We start from the raw sequence: 27148 nt of genomic DNA, 5'->3' as shown, positions 1-27148 counted from the left end.
TGATCATCGCGCAAGCAAGAAAATGTTCGAATGACATGAGATTGCACCATAATACATCATTCATCAACATTATATAAGTGAAAAGTAGCTCGGTCCCTCTTGGACATTCACCAACATCTGCACCTAAATAATGGAAATCAAAGAAATATTGCAACATCTACTATGATTTTCTAACTACGTTGATTCTGCATCTCTGGAGTCCACTGCGAAGTTCAGCCTGGAAAACTATGTCAGCTCTAGGCAACAAGTCAAATGATCTACAAAAAATATACGACTAGCAAAAGAATTGACTTACTCACCCTCGAAGATATCGTGATCCGATATTGTACAACATTATTTACTTCGTGAAGATCCCAAATGTTTCCATTAATACTGTGCGCGCTTGTCTGTATTGTATTTAATTGGAATAATCTGACGATCATACTAACAGTGTTCTCGAAACGAAACCCTAAGAATATCATTCCAACATACGGCCTCATGCCCAAATAATTATCAATCATTATGACAATATTAAAATTCACAGGCATGACCAACTCAATTTTTATCATAATAACTTTCATCAGGACCTTCATATCATATCATCCTAAGGATGCATAATCCTAATGACACCTCTATAACAATTCATATTATATTAACCATTTACATATTTTCAACAACCCTATAATATTAAACACTTCATCACATCACTCAAACGTCATGCACAGCGAATTCACATTACTTTAAAGAAAATCTATTCAGGCATTTCACGTTGAAGACTACTAATATTATCGCCGTATTAGCACAATATTACCGTGACGACATCGCGATTGCTTTTCCCGAACACTGTATCTAGTACAAGAACATGATTTCTGATGACTCAAAATTGCGCACATCATGATTACTGAATTCCTCCGAAGTATTTCGAACCACAAATTAAATTAACAATCTTCACGATGACACTATTTCGGCACGAGCACCATCGATGCCTAAATCATCCCGTGTAACCTTGCAAGAGATCGTTAAGAATTCACACGACTCATCGTATATTATACCACGACACAGATTGAATTATCACACAGACGCAACGATCTAGCTCAACGCGAAACAATGATAAATAAATGAAACGGTAGCCTTCAAGTTGTAAGAGTACATGTCATAAATCGACATAAAGAATACGCTACTCTACATTTAAAAAAAGCAACTACATAACGGAATGGTGAATCATTATTTAAGTACTCATCCTTGGTTGAGCTCCGTGACGATGTCACCTCTCGTCTTCTAGTTTTATCTTTAGCCATTGGAATGCATCATATTTCTCATCAGATCCTTTGAGGTCCCTCTATTGCTTAACTGCTCATGTTGGGATTTGCTGTTATTTCATAATCACATCCGATATTCATTAGCTCCATATCACCTGAAACTTAAAATACCTATTAGAACAGGGTTACATGCATTAGTATAGTCACAAAGTTCGAGTACCACACTTGCCTGAATGTTCTGACAGAACAAAATATATATTTTGTTTTACAATAGGTTATTACTGAATAATATGCTAATATTGCGCTATGTTTAGCTTTACAATCTCTCTCTGCGTATTTAATAGTTCTAATCCTTCCAAGACGTAACAAGATTACGATCCACCTTCATCAGAAAAACAAATTCCATACTACTATATAATAATGACAGACTTTTTTTTTTTAGGATTTATTCTTGCTTCTAGCTCCCATATGCTTTTGACAATTAAAACACATGACACATACTGCGTAGTGATCCCGTACGAATCATTTATATCAGCAAAGGAACTCGTTTAACAATTTACTGCATCGTATTTTAGGTTATTAATCGACAATTTCGTCATCAATATCGATCATCGAATCGTAGCAGACTAGATGAGCAAGGTATGGCCACCACATATAAACTCAGCTTATTCCGATTAATTTAACCGCGCCATGGCCTTCGGTACCTTTCTTCCATAGATGTTTTCCGCCATTTATACACATTTTAACGGCCTTTACTTGAAGAAAGTGTAATATTCGTTTAATTCTGCATTATGCACCACAACGTCTTATTATTTATCGAAATTTTGCGAGGCACCACGGGATTTTGAGCTTATCATCATTCCGCCGACGCCTTCAATCCGTCGCCTGTCGTTCACATAATTAGACGGTCACCTAAGTTCAGACACTCCTGGACGTATGATGATCGGACATATGATTTCAATGACGTTATTTTCATCATAAACTTCCAATGTATTTACCAACTTCATCCTGACATACATTGGAAGGTTATAATATCTTATGAATACAAGGTAGTTAGGGGCTGAGTACCTCACAGGGTTGAGGCTCTGGGATTTTGTCTCCAACGTGGCAGATTCGATCACCCGGTGGTATGTGAAGGTACTCTAATACGTCAGCATCATGTCGGTAGATTTACTGGCAGTATAAGAACTCCTGCGGGACTAAATTCCGGCACCTCGCCGTCTCTGAAAACCGTAAAAGTAGTTAGTGGAACGTAAAGCAAATAACATTATTATTACGAATACAAGTTACACATCCCAGGTTTTGTACGGCGTTGGAATAGAATCAAAAAATGTATTGGAGAATTTCCTTACAAACCGTACTGAATGCAGCTGTAGCTTGGAGCTGTACTTCGACGTCAATGGATCTGCGTACTCTTGAGTAACCTACATGATATAACAGTCCAAAACACTGGAGTGGGGAGATTTATCCCACTTTGAATGTTTATGCTGGTGATTTCTTCATTATGACAGAGAAGGGTAAATTCAGAGGAAATTAACTGTGAACAACGAATGGTATACCAGGATTCACAGGTGAATCTGTACTTGAAAAAAAAAAAAAAAAAAAAAAAAAAAAAAAAAAAAAAAAAAAAAAAAAACACCCACTTTCTTTCTGAAGCTGAGTCGGTCCAAATTTCTGCTGGAACGATATTTTCGTCTAGCTTCCATACATTCATCTCGTCCCATTGCACAAACGAGCTTTATTAACTTCATGAACACCATCGAACACTATGGAGTCAATGTTAGTATGCGTTATTTGGTCACCTTTAAAACTATTGAGAAATTATTGGTTTATGATGTTAACTTGTTCATTCTTTGCTATATCTTAGACCTCTTCTATGTCTGAACTTCCATGATACTTTTGTAACCTTACTGTCGACGCTTAGAAATTCCGACTGGGGATCTTTTGCTGAAAATAAGCATGATGTTTCTTACCTTTATTGTGATAAATGCTCTAAAGTCTTCTGAATGTGAGCGGCACGTTCTAGGTGGAAAGTTGCTCGGTGGATGCAAAGGGTGTCTCGGCCCAACTGGTACCTGGTCCGACAGCTCTGCACTCCGACCGGCCAACCGAGCAGAGGCTTTACGCCTCAGTATTCGGGAGACAGAGAGGATCTGGTCCCCGCCGTTAGCTTTCCTCATAGTGGTTTTCTATTCTTCTGCGTTAAGGCGAATGCCGCGATAGTTCTTTGTATACGCCACGGCCACCAACCCCCTCAAATTCTTCGCACATCTCTTCCGGTACAAATCTCCTGACCTGAGAGACGGCGTCATCGTCTAGGAGGCCCGCCTCCCCCTTCAGGGCAGGAATGAAGACATTTAGTAATAGTGGAAAGTTCGTAAGTTATAATTAGGTTCATTTCCTCTCATAATGGGGAGACGTCTTCCCTTCCCATCTATGTGGTGTTGGTGGTGATTATGGTTTTTATTAATATAATTTGCTTTTCGTCGCACCGATTAGTGGCCTGTCGCAGCAATAGATGCTAACAAAGACTAAAAGTGAAATTGAAGTAAACGTAAAAAAAGTAACGGAAAATATACTGAAGGTCCTCTGGCAACGGTGGGATAGGAAAGAGCTTGGGCTGCAAAGGAAGCGGACGTGGCCTTAATTAAGGTACATCCCCAGCATGTGCCTGGTGTGAACTTTGGAAACAACGGAAAACTACCTTCAGTGCTGCCGAAAGTGAGGTTCGAACCCACTATCTCCAGCATGGAAGCTCACAGCTGCACGGCTATCTCGGCCGGTGATTATTGTTTTCGGAGGAAGTACAAATAGACAACCGTTATTTATATAACACCAATCAGAGAGACAAATGGAAGGGATTCGACACGTCAAAAATATGAAGGTGTCTGCCAAAGAAAGATACGGACCACGAATGGCCTGAAAATGAAAGACTTCCTAGCCCTCGGAACCTAACAGCGTCGTGGTCGGAAATGAACAAGAGTTGACCAAGGAATAACGGATAAGATACATGAAAGTAATGAGCCTGGCACAAGTAAGTGGAAGTAATGCCAGGACTCAGTTAGAGTTCCCTGTGGTCGCCAACTCACGCTCCCAAGTTGAGGGCTCCCGGGTCACCTTTAAGTAGCCTCTTACGACAGGTGCGGGATACCGTGGATATATTCCACTACCCATATCGCACAGGGGGATCGTCTTTGCGGGTGTCTTGACCAATACGATAACCTAATATGTTTCCTTTTGGCATTTCGTAATGTGATTTATTTAAGTCACTTCTCCATTTTCCCTTTTCGTTGTGCAGCCAACTGATTCCGAGCGGCAATATTGTTGTGATTCTTTATTCGTTTTCTCTTTCAGTTTTTGTGTTTAGGATGCAAATAACGCGAGATACTTTGGTTATATTTGTTTGGGAGTCTGTTCCCTATGTTTCGTTAAGACATTTCTGGGGACCTTTTATTCTGTACGCACGGAGGTGTTCCGCCCTAAATCCGTCGCCAAATTCTGACAGCCTAATAATGTATTATGAACCCTGATTGTGTTCATTTTTCATTTACATGCCGCAGAAATGTACATATTTGCAATGAAAGGTAAGTGATGTGATTAAATCGTCGTATTGAATGCTATAAGGAGCTATGTACAATGGTGTTTTAGGGATATGCGGGCGATTTGTATACCGCGTCCGAGAGCTTCCCGGTCTCCCCACGTTTGTACACCCCCTCCAGCTATCGTTTCATATCTTGAGCGATTGAGCTTTGTACGATTGTGTGATTATCTCGCTTTGTTTGGTACTTTCCTCTAGAAGTTTATATTAATTCGGCTTCTTGTGTACTTGTCTATTATTTTCTTTCATTCTTTCTTAATCTGTTTACCTACCAAGGTCGGCTTTTCCATCGGACTCAGCGAGAGATCCCACCTCTACCTTCTCAAAGGCAGTGTCGTGGAGCGCGAGACATAGGGTCGAGGTATACAACTAAGGAAGAGGACCAGTGCATCGCCCAGGCTGCCTCACCTGCTATGCTCAACAGGGGCCTTGTGGAGGGATGGGAAGATTGGAAGGGATAGGCAAGGAAGAGGGAAGGAGGCGGCCGTGGCCTTAATTTAGACACCCCCTCCGCATTCGCCTGAGGAGAAGTGGGAAACCACGGAAAACCATTTCGAGGATGGCTGAGGTGGGAATAGAACCCATCTCCACTTCAGTTGATCTCCGGAGGCTGAGTGGACCCCGTTGACGCCCCATACCACTTTTCCGATTTTCGTGCCAGAGCCGGGAATCCAACCCGGGCCTCCGGGGTTGCAGATAATGACGCTAACCACTACATCACAGAGACAGACATTATTTTCATTTTTCATATTGTGTGAGGACATTTTGAAATCGTGACGTTAACCACCCAAGGTAGATGGAGGCATTCTTTATCCCATTCATTGCCCTTTTCCTATTTCCTACGTCGACCCCGCCCCACCTACACTTTACAACTGATAATTGCCATGACGACCAGGAGAGAAAACAACGTTTCGACAAAGAAAAGCCATGGAGAAAAATCTTTTGGTATTGACTCCGTTTTAACGCCGTGATCAAAGGGTGATTTCGAGAAGGAGAGATTAATAAACTGAAATGTCGCGACCTTAGAATGACATAGTTCTATCTGACAAAATTTGTGAAAGTCATATTTTTACACTACAGAGTTCTATTTGACGTGTTCTATTCGAAAACAAGCACTATGATGCCATCTGTGAGAAAATGTGGAAACTACGAGTGTGGCAAAGTTCTATCTGCAGACCGTATAATCACACTTAAACAAGACAAGGTTCTATCTGCGAGTGTGGAGCAGATAGAACCTTGTTTTGTTCCACCTTTTTCCCGGCTAGCAGATACACCCTTGTCAATTTTACTTCCTTGTTGCATGTGAGCTTAAAGCAGTGATTGGCTGCTCGTTAGCCAGCGATCCAATAGAAACACAGTTTATAATATTTTCATCCAATCACATCTGCAAAATCACCATCCCCGCAATCTACGAAGCAAAGCTTGTATAGGCGTATCTTAGTTAAGGAGTACAATCTATGGCCAAGTGCACGAGTTACATGACCATACTGGCATGTCACCTGAAACCCAAGGTAATGTACCTAGTATCTCAGGTACAGCAAGTAATATTCATAATTATAAGTTTTGAAGGAAATATTACCATGTATTTCAATACTGTATAATAGTCATAGGCTGATTCAGGAAGTAATGTCACAATTGTATTTGTCACTGGCTTGGTCATCCAAAGTAAACCCAGTGACACACACATGAGCGGAAAGATTCTTGTTGATGACTCGCTGTTAGTCAGAGCAACTGAGTGTATTGTAATCTCGGGGTACGCCCTGAACTTTGCTCACTATTTCATTATAAAAGAGCCTGTGTCCCAGGCTCATCAGCTTCACTTAATCATCAACTCGCTGTTAGGTAGGACTGTGCTAGTCCGTCACCAAGAATCGAACTCTGCATTTAACATCAGCATTGAGAGTAGATTATCAGCAACTGTTTACCTTATTCAATCTTAAATAAAAGTCAAGTTATTATAAACCTGCTACAAACAAGTCTAGTTATTTCTCAACGAGTAGCCTACAGCCAGCGGTAACGAATTCGAGACCTTAGTGGTTTAACATTAACGCTATTAGAAGGTTCTACGTTCGAGATATAAACCGCTAAAACATAACTGGGGGCTCGTCCGGGATCGAGCAGAGTCATCCTAGCCAGATAGACCAAGAAGGAACTGCTGGAGGAAACGACAACCCTGAAGGAGTCTTCTGGGTGCAGCTCTACCGACAACATTTAGGGGACTGCACAATTTCCAAGGGCCTTTTCCACCGCCATCAGTACCAGACTGCCGATCCCCACAACTGCTGAGCAACTCGAGAAGGACTGGACCACAAGCAGACCGCCAACAAGACCAGGAGGATGCAAACGACTTGGATCATCTTTTCCTATCTGTAAGTGCAACATTAATAACTACCGAGTGATAAATGTATAGAGGAGAGATCTGAGAATAGGATTTTTCGCCTTTTTTGCTTGTCATTTGGAACGTACTTTTAAAAGTGAAGTCAAGATTGAGAGTTAAACAAAGTAGACTAGGAAATTAGAAATTAAAATCAGAACTAAAAGAAACTCATTATATACCAGGCACTAGAGTACCTGACTATAATAATAATAATAATAATAATAATAATAATAATAATAATAATAATAATAATAATAATAATAATAATAATAATAATAATAATACAATTATTTCCACTTCAATTATTTTGAATAAGTGAGATTGAATAGATTCGTCGCTGTTCACCATACATTGAATTAAACCAATTAAACTAATAATTTATTAGCTTGTAAATTTAATTATTTTATTGATTTCCGTAATTATAAATTCAGAATGTCTGATAACGAGCTCTTAACAAAATTTGAGTATGCCCACATTCAGTTACTGCCAGAATTTAACGGAAGTCCTTCATGCAGTTTAGATTACTTCATTGCAAGGTGTGATGCCTTCTTAAACAATTTTAGGAGAGCACCCACAGCTCCAAACGCTGCTGTAATCAATGAATTTCTCTTTAATGTAGTAAAGTCGAAGTTGAAAGGAGATGCATGTAGTGTCCTAGACTTAGATGCGAACTCAAGCTACGACAGATTAAAGGAGAAACTAATTCGTAAATACGGAGACGTTCGCGATGAACGCCTTCTAGTTCAACAAATTTCTAATTGCTTTCAGAAAATAAATGAACAGTATCCAAATTACCACGATAGACTAGAATCATTAAAACTTCAATGCATAAGTCTATACAAGATCAATTACCAGGGAGCGATATTAGAATTAAAACTCAGAGAACTTGAGGAATTAAGCTTACATACATTTAAAGCAGGAATTATGGAACCGTATCGTTCATACTTACGATACGCACAAGTAAATGACCTCGGTCAAGCAATTCGAATCTGCAGGTCATATGACAATGATCGCGCACATGAGAATTACATGGACCAACTGAGGAACGGACAGAGAACACAACAGAATAGAATGATACCTAACACTAGTCACAATCCATTCACCGCACATAAACTTGCTCCATTCGGAAAAACAGAACACAACTATACACCACCACTGAGACCTCAGTATACATCACAAACGGGAACACAAGATCAATTTGCACCCCGTCCCTTTTCGAACATGCAACCAAGACCGAACTGGATTCCCAGTGTAACACCTAACACAAGACCATTCGTCCAATCGAACCCACAGCCAACAAGAACTACACCTATGAACCGACCTTACCCTACACCTAATAATATTGGTAGACGTTTCAATCAATCTCAACCAAACCGTAACTATCCGAGACCAATGTCAGGCATTTCCACAGTAAGAGGAAACGTGAATTCACATGCAGAATTCCCTACTGACATTCAGACAGAAAACCCCATGCATAAAGTAGAGTTTCAAACAGAAATTGAAAATGAGGCTCGAACTAACGTCCCTTATTTTACTGAAGAATGTGACACCACTTGTATTTCAGATCACTATGACACACAGGTTGACCCATCTTGCTTTCCTAATGAGCAAATGAGTGAGGAATACCTTCAGGATTTTCACTTGGCCCAGCAATCACAATCGAAAACCTAAACAACATTCGCGACGCACCTAAGTTGCCATTCATTAATGTATATGGACTCAAGATTTTGATTGATAGTGGGGCTTGTAATTCTATAATGAACCCTGACATAGCGCTTAGTTACTTTTCTGAATTTTTGTTTAAAGGCCCGTTTTGTATACAGTCAGTACATACAGAAACTATTGGCGATGACAATGTAAGTTACCCAATATTTCTTGAGCACAACATTGACACACCTATAAATTTTAGAGTGATGAAATGGCACGGCTATTTTGATGCCCTAATCGGCTCTGCCGACTTCACCAGATTAGGAGCAAAAATAGACTACGGCACTAATCAAGTCACATTAGCCGGTAAAACCATACCTTTTTATTTTTATTCATCAAACAAACAGAAGACATTCAAACCCACCGGTATCCATAGAACAAGGAGACGTATATGTCCCTCCATTCAGTTTCGAAGGAGTGTATTTTCAAGATGCTATTTTGCATGCTGAGAATTATCAAATACATTATCCGATCGACACCAGTTTCAAGAAAGAGTTTAGAAGACCCGTTCTGGTTGAACCTTTGGAAAATATCGAAGTCCAGCCATTAGAGATAAATCCCATAACCGATCAGAATGTGAATGAGTATCTCAGAATCCCGAATATGAGACAGCTTTTAAAACTCTGAAAACAGTCTTAATCAATGCGCCAGTGCTAGCTTACCCAGATTTCGATGAGCAATTCACACTAACCACAGATAGTTCGGATTTCGCTCTAGGAAGCGTTCTATCACAGAGAAATCACCCGATAGCATATTTCTCTCGAACCCTGAACCCTGCAGAGAGAAAATACTCCACTATAGAGAAAGAACTCCTTTCTATAGTAGAAAGCTGTAAACGTTTCAAACCATATTTATGGGGCAAACACTTCCAAGTAGAATGTGACCATCGACCGCTTCAGTGGTTGTTCACATTGAAAGATCCCAGTTCTAGGCTTTATAGATGGAAAATAAAGCTCGGAGAATTCGACTTCGACATCAAGTATGTCAAAGGGAAACTGAATTATGTAGCTGATGCCCTCTCGCGAATAGAAGTAAACTCCAGCGAAGAGACAGCTTCTAATATGCCAAACGTAGGAGATGAAGGTTATCAAAAAGGACTTGATAATCAGACGATCCATTCCAATCAGCAAGACCCTATATTCACCCTTAAGATGTCCGAAAGAAAATTAAACCAGAACCGAAACCAGATAATTGTCAAATATGGTAGCTCACCGAAGATTCTCGAACAGAGGATATTCAAGAAGCACACCAGGCATATTATGATTGTCACACGAGAAAACCTGAATCAAGATTTGAATAATCATTTACTGAAAATAATTATTCCTTCCAACAAATACGCCGTTCATTTTAATGACGTAACCCTTGAAATCCCATTCATCCAAACATGTCAAAGATTGTTCACATCAGAATTAATAATAATTAGATGCATGCAACTCTTAGAAGACGTTGAATCCCTTGATTCACAAAAACAGATAATTTTACAGTACCATGCTTTGAATCATAATGGCATAAATGAAACAGTCGAGCACCTACAAACGAAATACTATTGGCCACATTTGAGAGATCAGGTTCGTACCCTGATCAATCAGTGTAACTCATGTCAAAGAAACAAGTATGAGAGAAACCCCAACCAGGTCCAGAACCAAGGACCTATCACCGCAGAACACCCCTTTTCTACAATCCATATTGATACTTTTCATTTCGAGCAAGACAGAATACTAACTATAATAGACGTATTCTCGAAATACGGTCAAGCATATGTGCTGTCAAATGGTACAGCCCTGGCCGTATTAAATGAATTACAGACATACTTCGCACATCACGGGTATCCTAGGAAAATTACCCATGATCAGGGCGGAGAATTTGAGAATAATTTAATTAAAGACTTTTGTAAATCAGTAAACATTGAATACCATGCCACAACCCCTTTGAATTCATCGTCTAATTCACCAGTTGAGAGATTTAACTCAACTCTTCTCGAGAAATTGAGCATTTCAAGAGATAATGATAAGTTCACGCTATTACGAGAGCTGTTACCTAGTGTAATTATTAATTACAATTCAGCTATTCATTCCACGACAAAGCAACCACCATTTAATGTATTATATGGTCCATATTATAAGTCCCTGGATCATATCTTCTCGCCTTCGCCCAAGATCAATGAATACGTTGAAAGGCAAGGTAGACACCTACTCACAGTACAGAACAACATCGAACCCAGTACTACCAATTTCAAACACACTTACAAAGTAGGAGAAACTGTCTTTGTATTAGACCCACAAACTAGAAACAGAAAATCGAAGAATCTCTACAATGAAGGTATAATTACCCAAATTGAAAAGAACAAAGTTTACTGTAAAATAAAAAATGGAAAGACCCATGTAAGGAATTTTAGGAATATAAAACCTAAAAGGAAAACTGATCTCGTTTCAGATTCACATGCGGACATGGATTCCTCAAGTCAGAACCCATAGAAACTCGAGGATTTTACGCTGATCCGCTAGGTTCCGCCGTAATAATAGAAGACTACCACAAATTTCTATTTCACTTTAACCTCACTACGTTAAAGGAATCTTATGATAACCTACAGGACACTGTATTGAAATTTCAAATACATACTAACGACACTGTTCCATACTTAGTAAATGAACTAAATGAAACTTTGGAAAATACTAGAAAAGACTTAAATAAATTGCTACCTGTTACCAATAGAAGTAAACGAGGCCTAATTAATGGTCTAGGTTCAGTAATTAAATTTATATCTGGTAATCTGGATCAAAATGATTTTGATAATTTACAAACCCAATTAAATGCCTTAAGAAAGAGCCGTACTAATGAAATACAAAATGTAAACAAATTATTATCTTTTAGCAATTCCATAGTTCAAAAGTTCTATAATGAAATTAATAGAATAGACTCTAATACTAAACTCATTAAAGGTATGTTCCAAAGGCAAAACTTCGAAATCAATGTATTCGAAAATTACCAACACATAGTGTCGTGTGTAAACAAGTTCAACAAAGTAGTGAGTGATCTAGAAGAAACTATCAGTCTCTCATTCAACGACATAACCAACATCAAGATATTCTCCGCAAAAGACTTGAAGAATATTATTAAACACCTACAGACTGTTTATTCAGAAAAGGCTATAATATATACTGATTCTTACCATGTGTATGGAAATCTTAAATTTACAAAAACACAAGTGGCAATGTCAAAATCTGAATTGATTGTAATTCTATCAGTACCAAATATTGAAGAACAAAATTACCAACTGTACGCCATATCCCCTGTCCCTAGTATAGATAACACTATCCTAATTCCTTCCGAGAGATATTACCTCCAAGGATCCATTCAAAAATGGACAAGAATGCCATGTATAAAAGGTACTAAAGGATATGTATGTAATAAGTTTAATATTAGAATAACTCCTTGTAATCTTACCGATGTATCAGGATGTGAATTTGCAGAAATTAACAATGATGTGCAAATATTTATATCTTTAAATAATGAACACTTACTGTTCTTTAACAAATATCCGCAAACGATATTACAGACCTGCATTAAGCAGCAAAATGTTATAAAGGTATCAGGTCCAAATATTGTATATACTAATGAGTCCTGTCCTATATCTGCAATGGGAATAACATTGGAACCCAAACCAACAAACTATGTGCATAAATTCGCTATCACGAGCGCTGGTTACCTAATCCCTTCCAAAAATAAAATAAACTTCCACTTGTCCCACCTGGATGTAAATAAAATGAAATTAGATTTAATCCCTGTCACTCCAAATTACCTTACTTCAAGGAAATATGACTATTCAATTGTAATTATAACATTTATTGTGCTATGTATATTATTGTTAATATTTAGACAAAAAACTATGTAATCTGTATCAAAAATGTAAAGTATGTAAGGTACAAGTCAATGAGGACATAGACTTGTCAGTTAGGGGGGAGGAGTTACATGACCATACTGGCATGTCACCTGAAACCCAAGGTAATGTACCTAGTATCTCAGGTACAGCAAGTAATATTCATAATTATAAGTTTTGAAGGAAATATTACCATGTATTTCAATACTGTATAATAGTCATAGGCTGATTCAGGAAGTAATGTCACAATTGTATTTGTCACTGGCTTGGTCATCCAAAGTAAACCCAGTGACACACACATGAGCGGAAAGATTCTTGTTGATGACTCGCTGTTAGTCAGAGCAACTGAGTGTATTGTAATCTCGGGGTACGCCCTGAACTTTGCTCACTATTTCATTATAAAAGAGCCTGTGTCCCAGGCTCATCAGCTTCACTTAATCATCAACTCGCTGTTAGGTAGGACTGTGCTAGTCCGTCACCAAGAATCGAACTCTGCATTTAACATCAGCATTGAGAGTAGATTATCAGCAACTGTTTACCTTATTCAATCTTAAATAAAAGTCAAGTTATTATAAACCTGCTACAAACAAGTCTAGTTATTTCTCAACGAGTAGCCTACAGCCAGCGGTAACGAATTCGAGACCTTAGTGGTTTAACATTAACGCTATTAGAAGGTTCTACGTTCGAGATATAAACCGCTAAAACATAACTCACGAACCCCGTTTAGCGTAATCAGCGTTTAAGGTTCTTCTTAAACCTTGTTTAAATGAAACTGTGGAGCATCATTCCTGATTAATACTTTAATCCCTGATTATTGTCGGTTAAAGTTAACCAGTCAAGTTCGAGCGGTTACCAAACATAAACAGTGATTAGCAGTGAAGACAAAATGGCTGCCAGATTTGGAGATGATATTGAAGATGAACTTTTATATTTGGAATATCTGGAGCAGAATGGAAATGAGCGCGAAGGTATAATAGTGGAGAGAGGTGATCCTTTTGAAGAATTTAGTGATAGGAAATTTTTGGAAAGGTTTCGCTTATCTAAACAGTTTCATTTCTTCTGGAAACAATGCAAAATAACCTACAGTTTCCAACGCAGAGAAATAATCCTGTTTCTGCTATCAACAGACTGCTCACTGCATTGAGGTATTATGCTACTGGTTCCTTTAACATAATTGTAGGTGATACTACTAATATACACAGAACAACAGCAGCTCGGATTATACACGACGTGAGTAATATTATAGCTTCCTTCAGTCAACGCTATATTTATTTCCCAACATCGCAAGCAGAAAAGAGGGAGGTAATGGAAAGCTTTTTTAATATTGCTAGATTCCCTGGTGTAAATGGAACCATCGACTGCACCCACGTTCGCATCAGATCTCCAGGTGGAGAAAATGCCGAGATATTTCGGAATAGAAAAGGTTATTTTTCCATAAATTGTCAGACAATAAGTGACAGTAATTTACTCATGAGAGATATTGTAGCTAGGTGGCCTGGTTCTGTCCACGACAGTACAATATTTCAGAACTGCAGTAAGAGGGCACAATTCGAGAGAGGTGAAATACAACATGGTTATTTATTGGGAGATAGTGGATATCCGTGCAAGCCATTTCTCTTAACACCTCTGCTGAACCCGCAAACCAGAGAAGAGCACATGTACAATAGGGCACATATTAAGACAAGAAATACCGTAGAAAGACAGTATGGTGTATGGAAGCGGAGGTTTCCTGCTCTTTCTGTTGGTTTGAGGTGTGAAGTCCATAAAGCTCTAAATATAATTGTTGCTACAGCAGTATTGAACAATATTGCAATTTCAACAAGAGAAGAAAACCCTCCGGATGATTTAATGGTTCAGCACATTATCGAAGAGCTCCAGCAAGCTCGAGGTCCTGATATCGAAAATGGCGAACAATTAAATCCAGTACACCAAATGTACAGAAATGATGACAATGCTGGCACAGCAGTGCGCCAGGCTTTAATAAATGGTCATTTCAGGTGAGTGAAATTTATTAACTTTTAGAAAAACCATACACTTTAGCAAATTAGTATTCTATCGACCGGTCACACTCCTCATCGTCCTAACCTACTAGCACAAATGAACTTGACTTTTATAGAAAATGAAAATAAAAGTACGCTAATCTTAACACTTGCTGCTTTACAAAACTTCTTAGTTTGGCCTATCTTCGTTCTTGTTCATATTTTGCCAGTATTTTAGTTTTTCTTTCATAACGTTTAGTTTTAACTCTTATATTTTCATTTATTTCGCATGTTCCTTTCTCATTCCTTCTAACTGATAATCCAACACTGAAATTCTTCTTTCACAGGCATCTGTAATTTTGTCTCTGGGTGTTGACAGTCTACGCCGACGAGATTTAGCTCTGTTTGATAATACAGTATCAGCTGATGTTGAAGGTTGTACTGCTGTATGTGAAGACGGTAGGCATGGTTGAGTCAATGAATTCATGGGAGGTTTGATTAAGGGATTCAGTGCTTCCGCTTGACCTTGACTTTGAGTACAAGTTTCTGCCGCGTCAGCAGATGGTGCTACTACAGCTGGCAGTGTTCCTGTTTCGTGTGCTTCAGTTTCGTTACATCTTTCTTCCAGTTCCACGTCATCAAACGGAAGGACTAAAACTGAAAAAAGAAGAAAAAGTGTAATTAATATGTTCAGTTGGAAGTTAACTGTTAAATGCCTGATACAAATTGCATTAGTGTACTCTGTGTCCATACACTTACCTTCATTCACATGTCCTTGGTATAAAGTATCTGAATCATGAGCGTTCATAAGTGGTGTGATAGTCGGTTGTATTAGGGCCATAACCTTTTCAGTAGTTTTAGACAATGTGGGCTTAAAGTTACCACCACCAGTTGCGTTCATCATCACTTTATTGTCTGCACATATTTTTCTTGTTTTCCTTTTCAAGTTCTCATAACAGGTCTTCAAATTTCTTGCACTCCTGCAAGAGACACCTGAAAAAAAAAAAAAAAAAAACAGAACTATAACATGCTGGAGTGACAACACTATTTTGCTTTCACTATTTATGAAATTAAAGAGCATCTACTTTTAATTGTAGTTTTGAAGTATTGCTTTTGAAAATAATCTGAATTTAGAAGGCTTTAAATCGCAATAGCACAGATAAATAGAATTATAATATTCGGGTGTATTAATATTGTTTTTCGTACAATTTTACGGGAATAAATAAACCCAAGTACTTTTAGTTGTAGTTTTGTAGTACCGGTACTCGTATTGTACAGGAAATAATCTGCCATACTATATATTCTGTTGACCGATTTTCATAACCTAACTCGAAATTCTGTATTAATTCACAATAGTACAGAGAAATATAATGCTTACCTGCAATAGAATTGAATTCTTCTGCGATTTTCTCCCATGTTTCATGTTTCTGCTTTACTGTAACTCCATCTGTCTTTTTATTTTCTATGACATCTTTGTGTCTGATCACTAATTCAGCCACAATATCGGTTTCAAAATTCGAAAAATTGGACGACTTTTTCCCCTTTTGTTCATCCATGTTTCTAATAAGTACTTCCAGCTTCCAGCAAAGAATAAATTAATATTCCTCCTTCTTCTTCTCCTTCCTGAGAGGTGTGGTTCTAACAAAAGAAACACGAAATCGACGAAGCGCGTTCACTATTCTTCGCTACCAAGTTAAACATCAGGGTAGTGTTTAATTCTACTGCCAGCTAAACATGCTTAACTAAACATTGATTAAGAATGGTGCTCCACACTTCCCTCTAACCAGTCCTTAAATTTAAACCATGTTTACGTACACACTGGTTAGCTGAATCTTAAACGAGGTTGGTGCACTTAGCCACTAGACTTTCACAAGCCGAAGAGTGATCACTGTGATGTGTGTGAAGCTTATAAGGTTTCGGAGGATCAGCATATAACAACCGAGGAGCAGAAAACAGAATACGAAGAGCATTTCCTGAATAGAACTCTGTCTCGAGCTGAAAGAGATAGAGACAGAAAAAACAAGGATATACTTGTATTAATTTTGATCTGCAGAATGTGATTGCTTGTCCTAAGGCAGAAATAAATTCTTTCTTTTATAGAAGAAAATTGAACACGTATAATTTGACCGTTATTTTGTCAACAACAAGACAAGTTTACTGCGCTCTCTGGACTGAGGTACAATCAGGAAGAACAGGAAATGATATCGCCAGTGCATTCAGGGTACTACTGGATAGAGTAATTTTAGAGAACAATATTGATGAATTGATAGCATGGAGCGACTCGTGTGTTCCGCAGAATAGGAATGCGAATATTTCGTTTGTTGTGTTAGATTTTTTGAGAGACAACAATGATGTGAAGCGCATCACAATGAAATATTCCACTCCAGGTCACTCGTGTATTCAGGAAGTGGACAACGTACATAGTTGCACTGAAAAAGCCATGCGGGTTAATGAATTTTTCTCTCCCTTAGGACTAATCAGAATTTTGAAAGGCATCAATAGAACAAGACCTTACAAGAATGTGCAAATGAAGGACACTAATTTTAAAGACTTTGGTGCCCCTGCGAAGCTTCTGAACTACAAATTGATTCCCTTCACGGAAGTGAGTTCTATAATATTTAGTCAGGTACTACATGAAGTTCAGTTTGTGCTCAGCCACTCTCCTGATTCTCAGCCACGGGTTGTCTACCTGAAGATGCTGGAGAAACCAGTGCGCCGAACAACACAGAAAGTGATGAATGCCCAGTCTACTTCTCCAGTCTACTTCTCCAATCTTGGAACTAAAACCAGAAGTCACCAAGCAAACATCTCAGGTTACAGAAGAAAAGAAGAAAGTTATAAAGGCCATGTTGCAATTCACGCCTTTACAAGACAAAGCATACTACAACACAGTCCTGTATTTATAATTGTAAAACTTGTAAGTTCCAATCATGTTAGTTCAAGGTAACTTGTTGTCATTGAACATGATATGGGTATTCTCCAGAAAGCCCGTGCTGAAAAATGTAAAAATTATTGCACCATTAGTTTAGAATCTCATGCCTGCAAAATTTTCACACATATTATTTACAGAAGAATGGAAAGACAAGTTGAAGCTGAGTTGGGAGAAGATCAATTTGGCTACAGAAGAAACGTAGGAACACGAAGCAATCCTGACTTTACGTCTGATCCTAGAGGATCGAATTAAGGAGGACAACCCACGTACATGCCATTCGTAGATCTAGAAACGGCATTAGATAATGTTGATTGGACCAAACTATTTGAGATTCTGAAGGTGATTGGGATCAGATACCGAGAACAAATAATTATCTACAATCTGTACAAAACTCAGTCTGCAGTCATAAGAATCGAGGGCTTTGAAAAAGAAGCAGCAATCCAGAAAGGAGTGATGCAAGGCTGTAGTTTGTCCCCCCTCCTTTTCAATGTTTACATACAACAGGCAGTAAAGGAAATCAAAGAGGAATTTGGAAAGGGAATCACAATCCAAGGAGAGGAAATAAAAACCTTGAGATTTGCCGATAATATTGTTATTTTATCTGAGACTGCAGAAGATCTCGAGAAGCTGCTGAATGGTACGGACGAATTCTTGAGTAAGGAGTACAAGATGAAAATAAATAAGTCCAAAACAGAAGTAATGGAGTGCAGTCGAACGAATCCAGGTAATGCAGGACATATTAGATTAGGAAATGAAGTCTTAAAGGAAGTGATTATTGTTACTTGGGTAGTAAAATAACTAATGATGGCAGAAGTAACTGGGACATACAATGCAGACTAGCACAAGCAAGGAAGAGCTTTCTAAAGAAAAGAAATTTGCTTATTTCAAACACTGATTTAGGAATGAGAAAAATATTTCTGAAGACTTTCTTCTGGAGTGTGGCATTGTATGGAAGTGAAACATGGACGATAACTAGCTCGGAAAGAAAGAGAACAGAAGCTTTTTAAATGTGGTGTCACAGAAGAATGCTGAAGGCGAGATGGATAGATCGAATCACGAATGAAGAGATACTGAAGTGAATTGGTGAGAGGAGATCGATTTGGCTAAATTTGACGAGAAGAAGGGATACAATGGTAGGACACATCTTAATTAAGACACCCAGGACTTGTTCAGTTGGTTTTTGAAGGAAGTGTAGGCGGTAAGAACGTTAGGGGTAGACCAAGGTATGAATATGACAAGCATATTAGAGCAGATGTAGGATGCAATAGTTACGCCGAAATGAAAAGGTTAGCACAGGATAGGGTGGCATGGAAGGCTGCATCAAACCAGTCTGTGGACTGATGACTAAAACAACAACAACAACAACATGGGTATATTGTATAATTTTTGTAATAAATATAATAAGTTGAAATTTCTGACATTAATTAACCGGTTTTCTCGTTTTAGTTACTCCATCCCAATGAATAATTGAAATATTTAACGTATAAAATGTAATAACAGGTGAAGATGCAAATTTTATCTGAAATATTCCATTGTATACGATAGCAAACAAGGCATTATAAAGTATTAATCCTGTGAAATGTAACAAGACAAGGTTCTAAGAGCACGTAGAACCTTGTCAACTTACGATTTAACGTTATCTTGAGCAGACAAGGTTTTAACTGCATTTTTACGCTTTCAATTTATGCTAAAACTAGCAAATGTACCCGTGCTTCGCTACGGTATTCTACATTGTATACGGATATCGACGTAAATACTGTGCGTGCAGCAAATGAGATTGTTTTAAAATTGCATGTCTCTTAGCCTTATCCGAGAAATAGCATGGGGAGGTCCACATACGTTGTTTCCAATGTAAAGTGAGGGTTGCGGAGTTGTGATGATAACGCCAGGCTCACTTGCCTACTGCCATTCACAATCGAGTTGGCAAGTTTACATTATAATTGCAGGCCCCAATGCCTACTACCCGGTCACAATCGATTTGGGGAGTTTTAGTTACAATGGCAGACCCATTTCCTACTTTCAGACAGGTTACAGTTGAGGAGTTCTTATTATAATAGCAGGCAACTTCCCTACCACCAGTCAAAATTGAGTTGTGCAGTTATCATTATAATGACAGTCCCTTTTTACTGCAGCTAGCCAGCTTACTGCCAGTCACACAGAATTAGTGAGTTTCCATGAAAATAGCAGGCCACTATGCCTAATGCTAGTCAAATTTTAGATTGGAACATTTGTTTATAATGGCGGGCACCCTGGCCTAGAGCCAAACACAATAGAGTAGGGGACTTTCCAACAAAACTGCATGATCCCTTGCCTTCTGCAAGACAAATCGAAAAGTGATTTATTCATTAAAATGGTAGGCCCTCCTTACTAATGCCAGTTACACAGGAGTTGGAGAAGGACCCCATTCCTACTGCCAGCAGTCAAAGTCGGTGTAGGGAGTACTGATTACAATAGCAGACACATCCTTTCTCGATCGCTACAAATCGACATCAATGAATATATACAGATGGACATACGAAAGTATATGAATGTTTACAATATTGCAGACCTTCATTTACAGATTAACTGCTGCTAAACGGTACGTCATATCGACAAATGATTGTACCGTAAGGCGCAGTATTTAGCGATCTGAATGACTGGTCCTATGATATTTTCTCGCATCTAATCTATTCATGGGTCAGATTGAATCAGACCGGGCGAGTTGGCCGTGCGCGTAGAGGCGCGCGGCTGTGAGCTTGCATCCGGGAGATAGTAGGTTCGAATCCCACTATCGGCAGCCCTGAAGATGGTTTTCCGTGGTTTCCCATTTTCACACCAGGCAAATGCTGGGGCTGTACCTTAATTAAGGCCACGGCCGCTTCCTTCCAACTCCTAGGTCTTTCCTATCCCATCGTCGCCATAAGACCTATCTGTGTCGGTGCGACGTAAAGCCCCTAGCAAAAAAAGATTGAATCAGAAACGTTGAATAGGTTGAAATTTGTGTAAGAATATCTTACATTGCATTACTTTTCGGATAATTATGTGACATAGCATTTGGCTCACATATGGGTACTGGGTGGGCCAATGTTCGTGTAGAGTTTGATCATACTATCTTTCCTGTAAGTGACTGAAATGATGCACATGAGAAGAAAAGGTTTAGAAATTAATTTCCATTAAGGCAGGTAGATTTCCATTAAGTTTGGTTGTGTGTATTTTAAGGGAGTGCAAAATCACTGTTTCGGTTTCGTAAAAAAAAACCCAATTAGTTCAGGGATTTAGAAACTATATTTGCCCTAAAACCTCCCCAAAGGATAGGTGGATTCTAAATATGAAGTTTGGTGGAAATATATCCAGTAGTTTTCAAGTTAGAGAAAGACAAACAGACCAAACAAACAAACAAAGAAACAAACAAACAAACTAACTAACTAACAGACACCAAGGAAACCTACCCTTGGACAGATGGATGCTATATATAAAGTTTGGTTCAAATATCTTGTTAGTTTTCAAGTTGTAAGAAGTACGCTTTACACGCACCCGCTCTTGCGTTAAGTCCGCCGGGATTTGTATCGAAAAACGGTCCGTTAATGATATCTCCCTTACTAAATCCTGTTATCGAAATGATGCACATGAGAAAAAAAGGTTTAGAAATTAATTTTCATTAAGGCAGGTTGATTTCCATTAAGTTCGGTTGTGTATACTTTGAGGGAGTGCAAAATCACGGTTTCGGTTTCGTAAAAATCCCCACTCAGTTCAGGGATTTAGAAACGATATTTGCGCTAAAACCTACCCAAGGAGAGGTGGATTCTAAATATGAAGTTTGGTGGAAATATATATTTAGTAGTTTTCAAGTTATAGAAGGACAGACAAACAGACAAACAGACAAAGAGACTAACAGACAAACAAACAGACAAACAGACACCAAAGCTAAAAAAGATGCAGATTGTCATTATTACACCTGAAACGGATAACTGTACGGAAATTTCGCCAAAATAATCAATGTACAGACACACAGTCGTTACGATTTAATTTTTTGCGCTAAAACCTACCCAAGGACAGGTGGATTCTAAATATGAAGTTTGGTGGAAATATATCCAGTAGTTTTCAAGTTATAGAAGGACAGACAAACAGACAAACAGACAAAAAACAGACAGACACCGAAGCTAAAAATGATGCAGATGGTCATTATTACACCTGAAACGGATAACTATACGGAAATTTCGCCAAAATAATCAATGTACAGACACACGCCTCATTTATCGCTCTACATGTTTGTTTCAAAACCATTTCCTCGTATCTCCCATATTAAGGGGGTAAATTGAGTTCAAATTTTGAATAGGGTGAAATTTGGGTGCATTTTTAACATTTTACATTACATTTTGCCTACTTAAGTATAAGCTAGAATCATGAAATTTGGTACACATATGTCCCTTAATCGTGCCAATGTGCGCACACAACGTGATGATCCTATCATTGTTATAAGTGTGTCAAACAATAAAATATACTTGTAAAAATCACCAAATTTACGAACAATCCAGAAATACGGCCGAATTTAACGTATAAGGGAGAGAGATACGACAAAATGTCACAGGGCAAAAGTTGTAGATCACTCCGAACTGAAGGGACATTGTGCCATCTGTTTTGTGATACGACTTACCGTTTAGCCAAAAAATAGCTCAAAAGGAATGTCTGCACAGTTATTAAAATTGCCTCCATATTTCGATATCTTTGGGGGTAAAAAGTGAAAAATTTGAACATCTTGGAATTTTCCCGTCGGTTAGGGACCAAAAGCTATAATTTCACCAAATTTCAATTGTCTACCTCGTCTCGCAGGTTGTGCCGCCATCTTGATTTGGGGGGATGGGGGATAAAAATGAGGAAATTCCCGAGAATTTTTAAGCCCACGAAACCTATAGGTTATCGTTTTGGATATACTATACGACTGTGTTCTTATACTGAGCCCAAAATTTGAGCCCCCCCAGCGTGCCCCCTTGAGGGAATTTTGAGATTTTCCGATTTTTCTAGGGATCCTGGGGTCATCAGTTTCCCTCGTACCAAGTTTCAAATTTCTGAGATTTCTGGAAGTGCCTCATTAATTCACGTCTTTTTTCATTTTTAAATATTTATATATACATCGCGACAGCCCGACTTGCTTTTATATATATAGATGACGGATAAGCATGAGCACGTTGAAAAGTGCAGACTTCCACTTCGAGATTCATATCTCCTAAACGGTTTATGATATTAAGAAACGGTTTGCGCCATCAGACGCCTCATTTATCGCTCTACATGTTTGTTTCTAAACCATTTCCTCGTATCTCCCATATTAAGGGGGTAAATTGAGTTCAAATTTTGAATAGGGTGAAATTTGGGTGCATTTTTAACATTTTACATTACATTTTGCCTACTTATGTATAAGCTAGAATCATGAAATTTGGTACACATATGTCCCTAATCGTGCCAATGTGCGCACACAACGTGATGATCCTATCATTGTTATAAGTGTGTCAAACAATAAAATATACTTGTAAAAATCACCAAATATACGAACAATCCAGAAATACGGCCGAATTTAAAGTATAAGGCAGAGAGAAACGACCAAATGTCACAGGACCAAAGTTGTAGATCACTCCGAATTGAAGCGACATTGTGCCATCCGCTTTGTGATACGACTTACCGTTTAGCCAAAAAATAGCTCAAAAGGAATGTCTGCACAGTCATTAAAATTGCCTCAATATTTCGATATCTTTGGGGGGTTAAAAGTGAAAAATTTGAACATCCTGTAATTTTTCCGTCGGTTAGGGACCAAAAGCTATAATTTCACCAAATTTCAATTGTCTACCTCGTCTGGCAGGTTGTGCCGCCATCTTGATTTGGGGGGATGGGGGATAAAAATGAGGAAATTCCCGAAAATTTTTAAGCCCACGAAACCTATGGGTTATCGTTTTGGATATACTATACGACTGTGTTCTTATACTGAGCCCAAAATTTGAGCCCCCCCAGCGTGCCCCCTTGAGGGAATTTTGAGATTTTCCGATTTTTCTAGGGATCCTGGGGTCATCAGTTTCCCTCGTACCAAGTTTCAAATTTCTGAGATTTCTGGAAGTGCCTCATTAATTCACGTCTTTTTTCATTTTTAAATATTTATATATACATCGCGACTGCCCGACTTGCTTTTATATATATAGATGACGGATAAGCATGAGCACGTTGAAAAGTGCAGACTTCCACTTCCAGAATCATATCTCCTAAACGGTTTATGATATTAAGAAACGGTTTGCGCCATCAGACGCCTCATTTATCGCTCTACATGTTTGTTTCTAAACCATTTCCTCGTATCTCCCATATTAAGGGGGTAAATTGAGTTCAAATTTTGAATAGGGTGAAATTTGGGTGCATTTTTAACATTTTACATTACATTTTGCCTACTTAAGTATAAGCTAGAATCATGAAATTTGGTACACATATGTCCCTTAATCGTGCCAATGTGCGCACACAACGTGATGATCCTATCATTCTTATAAGTGTGTCAAACAATAAAATATACTTGTAAAAATCACCAAATTTACGAACAATCCAGAAATACGGCCGAATTTAACGTATAAGGGAGAGAGATACGACAAAATGTCACAGGGCAAAAGTTGTAGATCACTCCGAATTGAAGGGACATTGTGCCATCTGTTTTGTGATATGACTTACCGTTTAGCCAAAAAATAGCTCAAAAGGAATGTCTGCACAGTTATTAAAATTGCCTCCATATTTCGATATCTTTGGGGGTAAAAAGTGAAAAATTTGAACATCTTGGAATTTTCCCGTCGGTTAGGGACCAAAAGCTATAATTTCACCAAATTTCAATTGTCTACCTCGTCTCGCAGGTTGTGCCGCCATCTTGATTTGGGGGGATGGGGGATAAAAATGAGGAAATTCCCGAGAATTTTTAAGCCCACGAAACCTATAGGTTATCGTTTTGGATATACTATACGACTGTGTTCTTATACTGAGCCCAAAATTTGAGCCCCCCCAGCGTGCCCCCTTGAGGGAATTTTGAGATTTTCCGATTTTTCTAGGGATCCTGGGGTCATCAGTTTCCCTCGTACCAAGTTTCAAATTTCTGAGATTTTTGGAAGTGCCTCATTAATTCACGTCTTTTTTCATTTTTAAATATTTATATATACATCGCTCCAGCCCGACTTGCTTTTATATATATAGATTGAAACGATATTGATTTTCTGACACAATGCATTTATGTCTATTGTGTGTATCAGGTAATTCAGAAAATTTGAAGTGTTTTTGTTAAAACTGAACAAAATTATGATGGTTTGAATTTTCAACTGCAAGTTTCTCCAAATAATAGAAATGGTAGATAGAACCTTGTCATTCCAAGGTCACGATGTTCTCTGATAAATCAGGAAGCTCTACCGAATAGAATTCTGTGAGCTTGCACCATTAACCTATGTACCTTTTTATCTGTTACTATATCACCCAGTGCTGTTTAGTGCGTGCAGCTGTGAACTTTCGTTCGGGAGATAGTGGGTTTGAACCCCACTGTCGGCAGCCCTGGTTTCCGCGGTTTCCCATTGTCACACCAAGCAAATACTGGGACTGTACCTTAACCAACGCCACAGCCACTTTCTTCCCACTCCTAGCCTTTTCCTATCCTATCGTCACCATGAGATGTATTTTTGTCCGTGCGACGTAAAGCTGATGATGATAATGCTTGTTGATTTAAGGGGCCTAACATCGAAGGTCATCGGCCCCCCCGCGACGTAAAGCAATTTGTCCTTGTTACCATATCCATAATCCTGTCCCTGCGGGTGTAATTAGCACGTATTTACGGTTTATGCACCGTATCTGTTTTTTAAACTCCCTGTACTGACTTACGGTTGTGAAACTTGGACATTGAGCGAGTTTGTTAAGCAAAAACTTAGAACAACCCACAGAGCTATGGAACGGTTTACGCTAGGCTTTACGAAGAAAGCCAGGAAGAGAGCAGATTACATCAGGTCAGTCGCAAAGGTCAGTGACATTTTAGAAAGGGTGTGTATCCGAAAATGGCAGTGGCCAGGCCATGTTGCTCGGAAAACTGATGGTAGGTGGACAAAGCTTGTGCTTGAGTGGAGTCCGAATGGTCATCTGAGACCTAAGGGAAGACCACCGGACAGATGGGATAAAGACATGCGGAAGATTACTGGGATCAATTGGCAGAACATCGCTCAAGACCCGTCCCAGATGGAGAGACCTCATGAAAACCTACCACGCTTCGGACTTAAAGAGGCCACATCGTAAAAACTATTGAATATGGCTGATAGTGATGTTAATCTCTGAATTTCTTGGCACTCTTTTCTTCACTTAATCTGAAATGTATCTATTGCTTTTCCTTTCTCCAATAAATCTACGTGGCCCTAACTTATCGTTTTTCATGAGTTTATTTTAATATCTATTTTGAATATGTCTTTGTATCTGGTCTATTTTAACATATTTTTTCAAGGTTTCTTACTGTTAACTAAAGGTGATCCAATATAAGTATCGAAACATGTTCTAACATTGCAAACCTGTTTATTGTAACAAAATCATTTGACAATTGTACAGAATAGGTGGGCCTCATGAAAACGATTATTTCGAGAATTTTTTTCATAAAACTGTAAGTAGATATGGAACAAAAATTAAATTAATTGATTGTATTACTGTACTACCTTACTCAAACGCCTTGTGTTTTAAAATGCACTACCACAGCACCTAGATTATGTCCGAAAAACAAAAGTGGTTTCCAGGTATGACTTGCAAATATCAATTTCTGCTATCTCGTATGGCCACGGTACTACATTCCCTTTGTCTGTGTACATTTTGACTACTGTAAAGTAATATTATGTATTTCACTTTTCTTAAAATGTGACAATTTTCATATATTACAGGTCCGTGTAAAGTGAACAGTGACTGCGCTCCTGAAGAGACCTGTAAGCATGGGTTTTATGCAGGTAACATCGGATTTGATGGAGATAAAGTATGTGTGTGATTGAAATACGTTCTAAAAACATGTGATACCTAAATAAACTACTATTTTTCACTGTTCATTACTGTAAATGATACCTTGAATAAAGCAAGTTAAAGAGGAAATAATACTTCTACTACTTAATCAACCTTAATCCTTATGCAGTACGAAGCACAATAATATTTGAAACATTCAAAAAATATTACACGCAAATCTTGGTTCTCTGGTGCAGCGGTGGTGGAAGTTTAGGTTCGTTCGATGTATGTATATGACAGCTATGAAGTCGTTGTATTCTACAATGTTGATCAGGGCTTCCTTTCAACACCACCACAATGTATCCAGCAACATTTATCTCAAGAACTTGTGGAATTACACAGCGTGGCGTGGCGTATCCTTCGCTACTCATTTTCCCTAAGATCATTGTATTTCGATGGCTTTCTTTAAAACCTCGTAAGTCTCAATGCTCCTCCTACCC

General features: G+C 38.5%; 1 long non-coding RNA gene across 1 annotated transcript in view; it reads left to right on the top strand.

Annotated features, from left to right (window-relative positions):
* LOC136874957 (uncharacterized) overlaps positions 1–26801 on the top strand; it is a 41245-nt gene extending 14444 nt beyond the window's left edge. The window contains exon 4 of the long non-coding RNA XR_011018321.1: positions 26597–26801. This is a non-coding gene — a long non-coding RNA (uncharacterized lncRNA). The remainder of the gene's footprint in view (positions 1–26596) is intronic.
* Positions 26802–27148: the final 347 nt, after the last annotated feature.

This window comes from Anabrus simplex, chromosome 5, assembly GCF_040414725.1.
Source record: "Anabrus simplex isolate iqAnaSimp1 chromosome 5, ASM4041472v1, whole genome shotgun sequence".
NCBI lineage: Eukaryota > Metazoa > Arthropoda > Insecta > Orthoptera > Tettigoniidae > Anabrus > Anabrus simplex.
The sequence above is the reverse complement of the archived record's forward strand: the minus strand, read 5'-3'. Positions and strand labels throughout refer to the sequence as shown.